The sequence below is a fragment of the Onychomys torridus genome, chromosome 22 (assembly GCF_903995425.1).
Source record: "Onychomys torridus chromosome 22, mOncTor1.1, whole genome shotgun sequence".
Lineage (NCBI taxonomy): Eukaryota > Metazoa > Chordata > Mammalia > Rodentia > Cricetidae > Onychomys > Onychomys torridus.
The window spans coordinates 19,951,967-19,967,319 of NC_050464.1; positions in this window are offsets into that span (position 1 = coordinate 19,951,967).

The following is a 15,353-nucleotide window of genomic DNA, read 5'->3' on the forward strand; positions in this document are numbered from 1 at the left end:
CTATAACCTAAAAGTATAAACTGAAATAGACTGTTTCTCCACAAGTTGCTTTGTGTCAGAGTGGTTTTTTCCTGTGAAATATTTTGTATAATAATTTTGTTAATTGTTTGAGAATTTCATACAATGTATTTGATCATATAGACCCACTTCTCTCCCTAGCTCTTTCAAGATTCACCACCATCTTCCTACTCTTCCAAATTTTGTTTTGTTTTGTTGGGGTTTTTGAGGGAGGGGTTTCAAGAGAGAGTTTCTCTGTGTTGCCCTGGCTGTCCTGGAACTCATTTTGTAGACCAGGCTGGCCTTGAACTCGCAGAGATCTGCCTGCCTCTGTCTCTCGAGTGCTGGGATTAAAGCCACCAGACCCTGCTCTTCTTCCAAGCTTTGTGCACTTTAAAAAAAAAATCCATTAGGTCTAATTTGTGCTACCTATATAGTCCTGTTTGACAGACCATTCATTGAAATGAGGTCAGTCTAACTAGGACCATACTCTCAAAGAAACTGACTTTCCTTCTTTGGATGCCATCAACTGTCAATAGCCCCTTGGCTAGGGGTAAGGATTCATGAGTTCTATACTCCCCTATGCTGAAATGTTGACTGGTTTGATCTTATGCAGTTCTTATACAGGCAACCATAGCTACTTTGGGTTCATGGTGCAACTGTCTTGTCATGACCTCCACCTCTGACTCTTACAGTCTTTCTGTCTCCTTTTGCAAGATGGTTCCTGAGCCTTGTGCTTATTAGGGAGTGTGATAAAGATGACCCATTTGTAGATGAGCACTCTACTTAGTCTCAGCACTTTGACTAGTTGTGAGTCTCTCTATTTACTGCCATCCAGTGCACAAAGAAACATCTTGACCAGAGCATTTTATCCAAGCGGCAATAAAAGCAACCAGAACAAGGTTGCTTTTACACGTTGCTGTCCTAGTGGAGGAGCGCCACGTAAAATCAAGAGAACTGGGTATGGGTCCCAGTCTGGGGGGCACCAATGGGCTTGCCAGGTTCTTGCTTCCTGAACAAGTATTTGGACAGACACATCTGCTAGGAGCAGAAGAGACAGTTTATTATTGTTACAATAGAGAAGCTCTTCGAAGGCTGGAAAAAAATCAGAGCTAGATACCGGTCATTGGCTCAGGGGAGCCCAGGCAGGGAGCCTTGTGACTTTTCTATGTAATATTTACATAGCACACATTTGGTGCACATGTTCTGTTTATCTATTGTGTCACATGCAGCACACTTACAGGGGGTGTGGTGTTAATCTTTTTGCTTCATGTATTCATTTTTTTTAATTCCAGAATTTTTAAATGAATTCATTCATTGAGAATTTTATACACATATAGAATATATTTTGATGTATCTACTCTCCACTTGCCCCAGCTCCTCACACTGCCTTCACTATGCCCCCTCCCAACTTCATGTTCCCTTCTTTAAAACAAACAAACTAAAGTCACTGAATCTGATGAGTGCTTCCCATGTGTACATGGGTGTGGGACCATTCGCTGAAGCATGGACAACCTACCAATGGCCACAATCCTGGAAAGAACTGACTTTTTCTCCTCCATCAGCCATCAGCTGTCAAGAGCTCAATTAAGAGTAGGGCCTATGATTCTCTCCAGCCTCCATGCTGAAATGATGACTGGCCTGGTCTTTGTGCATGCAACTATGGCTGCTGTGAGTCCATGAGTGCAAGGCCTTGCTGTGTCTAGAAGATGTTTTGCCTTGCTCCTCCCCAACTTTTGGCTTTTAAGATTGCCTGCTCTCCTTTGAGGATGTTCTCTGAACCTTGTGGGGAGGGGTGTTATATGGAGTCCCCTTTAGGGCTGAGTTCTACACCACCGCTTTTTCTCCGTATACTGACCAGTTGCAAGTCTCTGCTGCAGCATAGACTGATCTTGATGTCTCTTCCTTCTGTCCCACCATCCTGTTCTCCTTCCTGGGAAGACTAGGCAATCATGAGGGCAGGGAGCTGGATTCCCCTGCTGTGTCAGACAGACTTGGCTTCCCATTAGAGAGCTCTAAGTCCATGCCTGGCCTTGCCAGTCTATGCCACACTAGGCATGTGTCAGTATGAGTCTCAAATCTTTGAAATGTCCAGGGTTGGCACGAGAAACTTAGAAGTTAATATAATGAAAAATGTCTCACACATAATGAGCAATTATTGTTATTGGGTACTTTGGTCCATAAACCAACCACCCAATTTCCCCTTCATTTTGAAGATGTTAGAAAAGAGAAATGAGTGAAGAAAAATGGATTTATTTTCAGTTTGGCTAAACTGAGGTTGGGGAGAGAAGACTAATTTCCTCCCCACTGAGCTAGTAATTTATAGAAAGTTGTGAGATAAGGGTAGTGTATAAGAAAACTTATTTGTGAGACAGAGTAAACAATCTTTTCCTGGAGGAAGGGGTCCTAGACCCGAGGTTTCCTCTATGGTCTCTGGAACTCAGACTTTAAAATACTTCAACTTAACACTTATTTCTTTGGGAGAAAGGCATGGTCAGGGTACAACTTTCAGGATCAGTTCCCTCCCTTTACCAGGGATGTACAAGAACATAGTCTTTAAAAAATGATAGAATTCATTTTAAGAAGAAAGGAATACTTTATCATTTCTTTGGGATGTCACCGAGGAGGCCATCTCTTTTTCTCTTGACTGAACTGAAGCATCCAGATGAACATATGAAAGGAGTCAGTTTGCAGAGGAAGTCTGGAAACACTTCCTTGCCTGGGCTTCCTAGAAGGAAGAGGATGTGGGATTGGTGAGGTGTTGAGGGGTGGGGTAGGGTTAGGAAGGAACCTCTGAAATACCAATGGCGGAAGAGGGGACTATAACTATCCACATAACACATAGCCAGAGACCTTGGGGACTCTCTCCTCAGCTCATTAACCCACTTCCATCCTTAGGACTTCATTTCCCCCCTTCACAACCAATCTTTATGCTCATCAAGTGTCTCTGGTGCAACCTTCTGCCCTGGCACTGGAGAGCCTGAGATCAATTGCTCTTTGAATGGAGGTTCTGTCCTAATACTAGCCAATGAGCATGCTTTCCCGGACACTTGGCTCTCTCTGTGTATCTCTGACCTCCATGCCTAACTCAAATGACATGACATTGTCTCCATCTCTCCTCCTGGTGGCTGCCAGGATTTTCACTTGCTTGTAGGATTGTTTTTATCTCAAACTCTAATAGAATTGTAAGTGAGCTTCCTTCTGGGTCTGTTTTCAAATTCTTTGATCAACAAGACTAAGAACGGAAAAAAAAGAACTTCAGTCTCCCCAGCAACACCATAATACCCTAAGAGAACTTCTCAGCCCATAAGAAAGCCAGAGCTTAAAATTTCAAAACTGAGGCAATGTTCTGGATTTGATTCACCATCCCACAAAAACACATATTCAGGTCCTCATCCTCAGTACCTGTGATTATGACCTTCAATGGAAATACTGTCCTTATGTAAAACAACAAAATGATGTGTATCATTGTACATAACTATATAACAGTATTTTCCTTCAAATATGAATATCTAGCCTGTCCGTGCCTCTGCTTTCACGGGGGCTAGAACCAGTTTCTTTCAGCTTCTAATGTAGAGTGAGGATCAACCAGTTCTCCAAGAATCTTCCAGGCTATTAGTGCCTGATCAGGACTGTTGAGACATCTAGCCTCATGGACTGAACAACTCCAGGGTTATCTGCTTCTCTAGTGTGAGCCAGGAATTGTTGGACTAACCAGAGCATATCATATAAGTCAACATAAATCCCCCCCTTTGACATATATGTGTGTGTGTGTGTGTGTGTGTGTGTGTGTGTGTGTGTATGTGTGTGTATATATATATATATATATATTGGTGAAATTATTAAGGCCACTCCACGTAGTTAAAAGGGAGGTTTATTTTGTGGGGTAACTTACAAATGAAGGGGTAGGTTGCAGGCAAAGGTATAGGGTAGTCCGGCGGTGTTCTCTGGAGAACTCTGCTCGGTCCACCTCTAGTGTCCCGCGTCCCGGAACCAAGAGACCACCTCCTCCTGCTCCTCGGTCTTCCGCTCCTTCCTCTGCCCCGCCTTGTGGGCGTGATCATTACTGAAGCCTCAATGGGGGTTGAAACTTCCAGGCCAATGCTGGGATGGCTACCCACTACATATATATATGTATATATATACATATACATATACATATACATATACATATACATATACATATACATATACATATACATATACATATACATATACATATACATATACATATACATATATATATATATATATATATATATATATATATATATATATATATTGGTGCTGTTCCCCTAGAGCAGTGGTTCTCAGACTGTGAGTCATGACCCCTTTGGTGGACACATACCAGGTATTTACCTGATCCATAACAGTAACAAAATTACAGTTATGAAGTAGCAATGGAATATTTTTTTAGCTGGGGTCATCACAACGTAAGGAACAGTATTAAAAGGTCGCAGCATTGGGAAGCCTGAGGATCCTGACTAGTATGGTACCATACCTGTTTCGAGTGTTCTCATTGGCTTAGAAAATGATAGTGCCCGTTATCTCGATCCAACGTTATGTGTTAGATTCTTATAGAGAAATATCACACTGTATCACATAAACTTGTACAGTAAATCATGTGTTAACCAAAAATTAGACATACACACATGTATTGGAAGAAAAATTATGGAGCTTGTCTGGTCTGGCTTAGTAAATGGAGTTCTCTGGAATTGAAGAACAACTGTGCTCACAGAGGGACGCCAGACTCTGTGTGCCCTTCATGGAAATCTCTGAGTCGCGCTCACATGCCTGGTGCCTGACCTTGGCGGTGCTCAGGAGAACTCGAGATCAAAGGAGGGAGAGCAGCGTTCCTCTCTGGTACTTCAATCAGGGAGAGAAGCAATTAAAATATGAATTAATCTAAGTGAGATGAAAATGCAGACGCCCGAACAAGAGCATCCCTCTCACCTTGAACCTGCGCGCGGAGTGCAGCGCGGCTCCTGTGATTAAAGACATTTTCATGCCATTAAGAACCTTCTCTTCTCATGTTAAAAAACAAGGTGTCACTCAAGCGCCCTGAGCCGCCTCAATGAGGACTTCTCCCTCTCTGTTGAGTTAAAGACCTTGATCTTTTCAGTGTTCTCAGGTGGAGGAGGGCATTTTAGGCGGGGACACTGTGAGGACTCGGAAGAGTGTGGAGTCCGGAGCCAGAGGAAAGGGGCAACTGTATTCGTCACCTTTCAGATCAAGCTTTTCAGCTTCCTCAATTTGACTATGCAGCCAGAATTGTGACTGCCAGGTGGTACTTGGAAGGTAGAACTGGGGCCGCCTGACAGGACGCGCACTCTCAGTGTTGCATCCCTCTTTTGTTCCAATACTTTCTTTGTAAAGAGAAGACAATTGGAGTGTTTATTTCCATAATTTTGCTCCTGGTTCCCTTTGATCTCCAGGGTATGCTGCTAGCTCTCTCCAAAGAGGGGCCAGACAGCAGCCTCAGAGGAAGGAAGTCAAATGAGGGGGTGTTTATAACCCTTCCAGGCACGTCCAAACTGTCGACCATTGGCAGCATGAGTTCCAAAATAGTTATGAATTTGACAGAACATTTATAAATGCCAGTGTCATGTCACAGTGTCAAAAGGCTGGACACCCCTGGGGTGAGTGGGAGGAGAGGGCAGAGATCGATATGATCAAGATGCATTATTTACTTATGTGAAATTGCCAGTGAATAAATAAAAGAGATGCTCTATTTTAAATCAAAAGGTTGGACACCCTGAGAGAATTTGACATATCTGACCTCAGCTTTTTCTGTTTCGGGACATCCATTTTTGCCTGGATGTTGTCTACACCATTTGCTGATCTCAAGTCAGCTTGGAATTTTAGCTTGGGTTGTTGTTGTTCTGGCTTAAATCTGTTGCTGCAATAATTCTGGACCAAAAGGAACTTGGAGGGGAAAGGGTTTAAGTGGACTTACACCTCCTGTCACAGTCCACCATTAAGAGAAGCAGGATAGGGACTCAAGGGCAGAACCTGGAGGAGACTCCATATAAGAACTGCTTGTTGGCTCACTCACTAGCTCTGGCTCTGTTAGCATTCTGATATAGCCCAGGACAACATGCCTAGGGAATGGTGCCACCCACAGTGGACTGGGACCTCCTCCATCAATTATCAAACAAGATAATGCTCCACAGACACATCTACAGGCTAAGGATAATCTGATCTATGCAATGCCTTCGTTGGGGTTCCCTCCTTGCAGGTGACTCTAGGTTGTGTCAAGTTGACAATAAAAGGCAATCAAGCAGTTATTGTTGATGTTTTAGTGCTGACTTTGTGCATTCGAGGCAGGTTGGCTGGATAGTTATGTCGACTCGACACAAGTTAGGGTCATATGAGAAGGAAGAATCTTAGTAGAGAAAAATGCTTTTGCAGGATGGTTCTGTAGACAAGCCTGTGGTGCATTTTCTTTGTTGGTGATTGATGTGGGAGGGCCCAGATCACTGTGGGAGGTGCCATCCCTGAGCTGGTGGTCCTAGGTGCTATAAGAAAGCAGACTGCGGCCGGTCGGTGGTGGTGCATGCCTTTAATCCCAGCATTTAGGAAGCAGAACCAGGAGGATCTCTGTGAGTTCGAGGCCAGCCTGGTCTACAGAGTGAGTTCTAGGAAAGGCGCAAAGCTACACAGAGAAACCCTGTCTCGAAAAAAAAAAAAAAAAAAAAGAAAGAAAGAAAGCAGACTGTACAAGCCATAAGGGGAGCAAGCCGATAAAAGCACTCCTCCATGACCTCTGCTTCGGTTCTTGCCTCCAGGTTCCTGCCTTGAGTACCTTTGAAAATGGCTGTGAAAGTTGTGAACAAAATAAATTCTTTTCTCTCTATGTTGTTTTCGGTCATGGTTTTTATCACAGCAACAGAAACTCTAACTAAGGTAGCAAATACTCTCTGATCGAGCCATCTTCCCAGCCTACAGCTTGGAGTTTGAGAAAAACTAGTGAAAAATTTCTGTGACTTACCAAACCTGGGACCCTGGGAACCACTGGGCCACCCCAGTCTGGATTTAAGAAGGGTTTTATCTTTTCCTTTCTTTACATTTCTTCCAGGCCTATGAATTTGATTGGACCCAGTGGGAAATCAGAACCTATAGTCACAACAACTGTAAGAGTGAATGAGGAAAATCACTCCCTGGAGGCTAGAGGTCTGCGCTGGGATGGGGTAGTGGCCTGGAGGCAGACCATTAACCTAACTCCTGCTCTGGCCTTAGCATCTCCTGAATTTCCTGTTTAAATCATGATCACTTGGATCCAGAGCGCACCTGGGATTTATGGTCTCTCACTGTGGGACCTCTTAAGAAAGGGCCAGAAGCATAACATTCAACTAATCTTAAACTGTGAAAGGACAATACTCCTGTCTACAAGATATGCCACTCAGGCAGTATAAAGGACTCCAGAATTTCCAAATGTCACTCTAATTTACTATAGCATTCTGTCCTTAGGTAGCTGATGTACAAGATGCCTGTCTCTTTTCCTGTGTGCCTCCTATACCTTCTCAAATGTGAGGCACTATCATGCTGAGGCATTTTGGAGGCTATGATTTCTCACTAACTGAGTCACTTCCTTCCATGACTGCTGACCCTTACCCACATTCAGAGAAAGCCTGAATACTCTCCTTACTTCTCCAAGTTAAAACCCCTAAAGTCCTGAAGACTTCTAAGCAACCATCCCACTTCCTGTTTCCCTCTGAACACTCACCCTATGGGTTACTTGATCTTTATTGACAACTCGATTGGATTAAAAGACACCTAGGAGATTTGTCTGGTTGTGTCTGTGAGGAAGCTTCGAGACCACAATGACTGTGAACTAATGAAACTTTTCTTCTACCAGTGGATTTTTAAAAATGTAAATATGAAAATTGATTAGGCAAGTCAAATCATAGTTGTATTTTTTATTTCCTGCCAAATGTCTCTTTTCTTCAAATGCTGTATTATTTTCCACCACACTGCTCTCTGAAGTTTATGTGACTATCAGATGCCAAGTTTCATGGGAATAATTCTTTGAGATTTATTTTTGTTTTTAATTGTGTGTATGCATGTGTGTTTGTAAGTGCAGTTGTCCATAGAGGCTGGAAGAAGGCATCAGACTTGGATCTGGAGTTACAGGCAGATGTGGGTCTTGGGAATGGAGCTCAGGTCCTCTGCAGACCAGCATGTGTTCTCATCTGCTGAGCTATCTTCCCAGGCCCAGAACTTCTTTTTTCTTAAAATTTCTAACAATGTCTGGATTGAGTCTCATTGGAACACTTCAGAAATCATGCTTATCATAGAACCAGTCACTAGTAGAGATTGGAAACTGTGTTGATTGGGCCAGCCAGGGCTCATGGCCATTCTTGAGGATAGAAAGACTAGCCTCAAGTCTCCAACCTCAACGTGATGGAAAGATGGTACTTCCAAGTGCTAGAAACAGTATCTAGTGGTTCGTTTTCAAAGGTGCCTCGAGCCTGCTTGAGTCAAAGCTACAAATTCACAGAAAAAAACTAAATCCTTACTAATACCTACTAGTATAGCTATTCCCCCACTGCACATACCCAAACTCTGCTAAACTATAAACCTCCCTGCAAATGAAAATTTAAAGTAAAAAAAATTACTTACTTACAACTAAGCCTGCCTGCAAGGTCATGCATATGCTAAGCTTTATAATAAGCAAGATGTGAAATGTAGAGAGAGCCCACACCTTGTTTTTGTACAGAAAAAGCCAAACATAAATGACAGAGGGGAAGATAAGACATGGGTGATGTCTTGTCACATCATCTTGATTACTCAAAGAAAAGGAGGAAGGGTCTTCCATTCAGGGCTTGTAAACGTTTCTCTGCACTCAAATCAGTGTGCAGCCGTTCTAGGCTGGCACCCCAAATTTGCATCACCCTAAAGTAGAAGGCATTGATTCCACTTCCCTCAGTCTCTGGGTGCTCTTATTGTGAAGTGAGAATGCTTTTATTATGAAGTGAAGAACACTTTCTCGCCCAAGGGACATCAAAACAGGAAATATGATTCCATTCAAATGTAGCTGTCCCCCTTATCCATGGTTTTTACTTGTTGCATTTCCAGGACCAGTGGCCAACCATGATCTGAAGGTATTAAATAAAAAATGTCAGAAATAAAAAAAAGTCACACCTTTTAAAGGACCCAAAGCTTCCTTCATGTTAGGCAAGCAGTCTATATATCCCAGCCCCCTCTTTTTAATATAATGTTGTTATTCATTATTTCAGAATTTTTGCATGTGGACACAATGTATTGTGATCACATTCACTCCCCTCATCCTTCAATTCATTCAAGATTTCCTCCTTTCTATATCTCCCTCCCAGATGGTGGCACTATGGAATGTGAGTCTTACTTAGAAGCCACTACAGGTGTGACATCAGAGGTGATGTCTTTCCATGTCCTTTCCTGTCACCACTGTGTTCCCCCTCCAGTGAGCCACACTATGAGCTATTCTGGTCCACCATGTTTTTCCTGCCATGATGGACTGAAACCATGATCTAAATAACTTCCTGAAACTGGAATACTAGTGCTCATGATGCAAGTTAATAATCAGGGGAAGGACTTGAATCTTTATATTGTGCTTTAAGTAGAGAGCTGGCAATATGGGAAGACAGCAGATGAGCACGACAGATTTGTTTTTCATTTCATTTCCAGCCAGCACATGATATATAGAGAGCAAACAAAGCAAGTCAATTATTCTAAAGCTACATCTTGCCCAGGCCACTGGGTGGTCAGATTTGTCTCTGAAATTCTCCATATTAATGTTGCCTTATCATTTCCTCATTATTTTATTTTGTTTTGCAGTTCAGGGTTATGGTTCATTGTGGCAGGAAAGGCATGAAAGCAGAAGTGTGAGATGGTTTTTATGCATAGCCAGGAAGAACAGAGAAATAAATATGGGTGTTCACCTCACCGTCTCCTTTTTATTCAGGCTGGCAGTCTAGACCATGGGATAGTGCTGTCAATTATTCAAGATAAATCTTCCTTCCTTAGTCAAATATTTTGAGAAACAACTAAACAGACATACCCAGGGGTGTGCTTTCATGATGATTCTAAGTCCTGTCAAGCTGACAATGAACATTAACCCTAACAGTTCCCAAGCAGAACATCCCCTATAATTGGCCCTTGGAGAGGCTCCCATGAGCAGGACACAACCTCAACAACTGTGCACAGCAGCCTATGACTTCATCCATATATATATATATATATATATATATATATATATATATATATATATATATATATATATATATATATATCTTATCTTCTTTAAAGGACATCACATTGGGAAATTTTACGAGTACTGCCTTTGTGGATTCTACAACCCACTCTTGATCTTCTTCTCCCATGTGCCCCAGGCTTTGCCATCAATATTATAGAGACAGTCATGCAGTTTTCTTTGAAGGGTAAGACCTGAGAGATTGTTCTCATCCATTGGTTTCATGGTTAGGTTTCTCTCAACATTGGCCAATCACCTCTTGCCTCAGCTTTCAGAAATCATTGCCTGAAAGATGTGCTTCTTGCTTTAGCATATCAAGCTCTTGCAGGGTAAATTTTCTTTGACACCAGGAGCTTTTTTTTCCAGCCAGTTTTGTGACTTCTTCCATGACCCTGGATGGTATGGAATCAGAGTCATGAAAAGTAGAAAGCATCTTCCTTCCTTCTACTAACTCTGTGAATTGCCTGCAGATATCATGGGTCAATTGACCACAAGGACCCACTGAGAAAAATGTGTGGGAATTCTTGTCATTGTTAGGGAAGAGAGATTTTGTTGTGGCTCACAGTTTAGGGGAATACAGTCCATCAGTGTGGGGAAGGCATGGTAACAGGAATGTGATACAGTTGCTCACATTGCATCCACAGTTCCAGGAATTTATTTAGAAGAGAGTGCACCTTTACCTTTACCTTTTTGTTCAGGTGGGGGTCCCAAACCACAGGATGGAACTTTCCACATTCAGGATGGGTATTCCCTCTTTAGTGAAACCTTTCTATCACTAGACAACATGGCACGCTTTAACATTCATCTAATTCCTACAGTGTGACACTACAGTCACTGTACCTCCCAATGGCACATGTGTATATGATTTTGACTATGCACACATACAGTTTGAAAATGAGAACCCTTCAGTCCTCTGTGAGATGGGTTGGTCCATAATTGATTTTCCGTAGACAAATGTTTTACATTTTTGTATACTCTTGGTAACATCTTAGTCAAATTTACACTGAGCCCTTCTGAGTCAGATTTATAGTCCATAGGATTCCATTTAATGGAGACAAGCAATGCAATTTCAGGGCAATTTAAATGGGATTCCATTTAGATACAGAACCAATGCTTGTTAAGGCCCCCAGAGGTAACAAGAAATCTTCCTCTTCTCGTTTGCTTAGAAGCAGCTGTAGCTCACTCCAGTAGGGCTAAACAGCCCAGTGCAGCAGAGCAAGTGGCTCAGCATGTAGTAAAATCAGTAGATTTTATGACCCATGCTCACTGAAAGAACAGGGACCAAAAGGAAGGGGGAGAAAAGAAAGCAGGACCATATATATAGAACACCCAGGGTCTTTGCAGATTGAAGGTGCTTGCTATGGGTATATAAATTACTACACTGTATTTCACGGTCCTGGTTACAGCTCCTTGCATAGCACAGATTTAGAACTTGATCACTAGTCCATGGCCTTTGAACAGGATACAATTTGAACAATTATGTAGTGCAAACTTGAGACATCACACACACATCCTCTTTGTGTGTGTGTGTGTGTGTGTATGTTAGAGGGAATGATGTATGTATGTGTGCATATGTGTGTGTGTGCATGTTCATGTGTGTGAACTGTGAATTTGGGTATATGCATGCAGAGGTCAGAGGACAACAGTGGTATAGATATAGGTTCTTGCCTTCCACTTTCTTGGAGACAGAGGGTCTTTTGTCATTCACCATCACATGCATTAGGTTAGTAGACCCAAGAGCTCTTGGAGATCTCCTGTCTATCTTCCCTGTCCATGAAGGAGAGTTAGATCTCGAGCATCCATGTGGGAATAAAAAACTGTAACATTCATAGTTCCAATCTCAGTACTGGGAAGGCACATGTGATATACACCATGCTGTGACCTCAGCAGTCTTCCATCCTCTGCCCATCTTGTACCATCCATTCTACTATATAACTGCATTGTTTTTGTTGTCTTGAGACAGAGTCCCCTTATGCAGTCTAGTTTCAAACTTGAAATCCTCCTGCATCATCTTCCAAATGGCTGGGATGGCAGGTGTATGTCAGCACTCCCAGCTCAACTGTTGCAACTTCTAAACCACATGTTATGGTTTTAACATACATACTACTGGAGACTTGACTATGGAGACAATTAATTTGTGTTTATCCATCATTATTTGTTGTTTAAAGAGCAACAGATATGTGGACAGTACAACCTATACATTGTACATAAAATAATTCAATATCAAATTATATATATGGCTGGAGTTGGTGATATACACCTAAAATCCTAAAATTCGGGATGCCAGGCAGGAGAACAGAAAGTCATAGATCATTTTGAGTAACACAGGAAAACCTTGTCTCAAAATACTATGTACATGTACAGGAAGGGAGAAAAGACCTTTAGTAGAATATCTCCTACATCAGCAGTTCCCAACCTGTGGGGCATGACCACTTTGGCAAACCTCGGTCTTCAAAAGTATTACCATCATGATTCATAACAGTAGCAAAATTACAGTTAAGAGTAGCAACAAAAATAATTTTATGGTTGAGGTCACCACAATATAAGGAACTGTATTAAAGGTCACAACATTAGGAAAGTTGAGTACCACTGCCCTAGATAGAGATGATCTTCTTCTCACTCTGGAAGCACCAGTTTCCTGGGACCCATGGAACTTAGCCATATGTCTCTCAAAGGATTGGACCCTTTTGTATTTGTTTCACTAGGGTAGCTGTGGCTTTCCCTTGTAGCAGAGCTTGGTAAATGAGAGGCCACCTGAAAAGCAATTAAACTAAACCAGAAAATCTTTTCCTGTTCATTGCATCTTGTCTTAAATAGTTTACACATCCATTGAACTGAGGAGAGCTCACGGTGGTTTATGGTGATTGCTCTGGGAAGGGGTCAGTGCCTAATGAGCTGAGTACTTATCTGTGACCCTGATGAGATGATTGTGAGTGAGCAGAAGAAGACCTATGGGAATACTTCACAAATGGAGCTAACAGGAGCTGATGTGGTATGAGGGCCAGGAAAGAAAGCAGTCTCCTGGAATTAGGTTGACTGCAGTTCCCAGGGTATCGGAGTCTAAAAGATGGCCAACCTATCTCACCAAACACAAGCACTAAACACAAGAACCTCTAGCTCCTCCAATTCCAAGAGATTCATTTTATTTCTTTTCGTGGTAGAATAAAATGCCATCATGTCTACATATTTGAAAGTTAGTCACCTGTTGATGGACGTTGAAGCCACTCCCATTTCCTGGCTATTGCAAATGTTGACATAATGAACGTGGAAGTGCAGATATCTGTGTGACATGTTGATTTTGAACTCTTTGACCGTGTACCCAAGAGTGGAACTGCTGAAACATGTAGCAGCTTCCCGAGGAGCTTCCATACTGATTTCTGAAAGTAGAAAATGAACAATATGGGAATAGAAAGTGTTCTTTGAGAAACTAGGGGCATTTCCCCTATTTATTTGGGGGAGGGAGTAGGAGAGGGAAGTATGGTGAGGGAGCAAATAAGAATAAGGTGTGTCCTAGCTTTGTTTCTGTTGCTGTGGTTGCACTGCATCCCCGGTCACAAAGCAGAGAAAGCTGATTGTTGATGCTTGGCTGGCTCTTCCACTGTTTTTTAAGTCTGTGATCCCAGACTATAGGCTAATGACACCCACATTCAAAATGTGTCTTCCCACCTCAGTAAATCCCATCTCAGTTAAACTCCCTCACAGACATGCTCAGAGATGTGTCTCCTAGGTGATTCCAAATCTGGTCATGTTGGCAGTGAGGATGAACTATCACACTAAGCACTGGTGGGAACTGAACTTCAGCTCAGGGGAATGGAGAGAGAAGGAAGGAAGAGAAGGAGGGAGGAATGAAGGAAGGCCATAAGTTACTTTCAAAGCTCCTGCATGACTGAACCAAACCAAAACCTTCCCAAGCAAAAAAGACATCTCAAATGGGCCATCTGTGATCCTAGTGTAGAGATGATACTCCTGGAAGCTGGGAACAGCAGAATGCTGAGTAGAGCAGAGAAGCAGTAGCCCCCAGCCTCAGGTCATCACACCCTATCATTTTCCAAGTAGGGATATGAATTCCATGAAGAGGAAATCCATATGCAATTATACATGTATAAATCTGTGAATGTGTTCTTAAAACAAACCATCCATGGCTAACTTCTTACTCATTCCTCCAAATTACCCATGCTATTACACCCAAGAGTGTGCATCACAGAATTTAATATTGATATTTAATTTAATATCCATTAGTTCAATAAGGAGAATGAGTACATGTTTTATGGAATGTCCATTGTCGGATGCTGGGAACTGACTGTAGAGACCCATGTGGATCCTCAGTGAGGTGCACTTGGGTAGGGTGGAAGATGCCCATTTCTCCTCCTGCTCTTCTTCCTCCTTTTTCTCTTTGTTAACAACATCATCCTTCTCTTCCTTCATTTATTCCCCCCTTCTTTCCTTTATTCCCCTCCTCTTCTTCTTCCCTCTCTTTCTATTTTTCTTCCACTTTATCCCTACTTTTTATTTTTCTGAAACTGGGTCTAACTCTACAATCCAGGCTGGTGTCAAACTGACTAATGTAGCACAGGATGACCCAGAACTCCAGACTTTTCTGTCTCAGCTTTCTTAATGTAGGGAATACAGAGCTGAACAACCTTATCTAGCTTCAAAGTACATTCTTTACTAGCAAGAACAGGAAGGCACAGTGCATACAGCAGCAGCTCCTCTCTTTTTCAGGTATATGTGCTTACCAATAGCAATTTAATCTCCTAATTACACTTTTTACTGAGAAAAATGGAATTTCTTAGATTTGCAAAAGGGGACCATGATTATATATTTAGTTTTTTGTGTCAATGTCTGGAGCCTCTTAGATATTGGATTTTAAAAAATAACGTAAGATTTCATCATATAGACTTGAGAATAATAATGGTCCTTGCCATAGAAAATTGATATGGTAAAATTAGATGACACATATTCAGAGCTTAAAGTCTGGGACTTAATCCTTACTGTAGATGGCTAAATGCTAGATAGATAGATAGATAGATAGATAGATAGATAGATAGATAGACAGACAGACAGACTGGTGGATAAATTAGACAAAGGAATGGATGATGGACAGATCACTAGCCTCCTTTGTTTA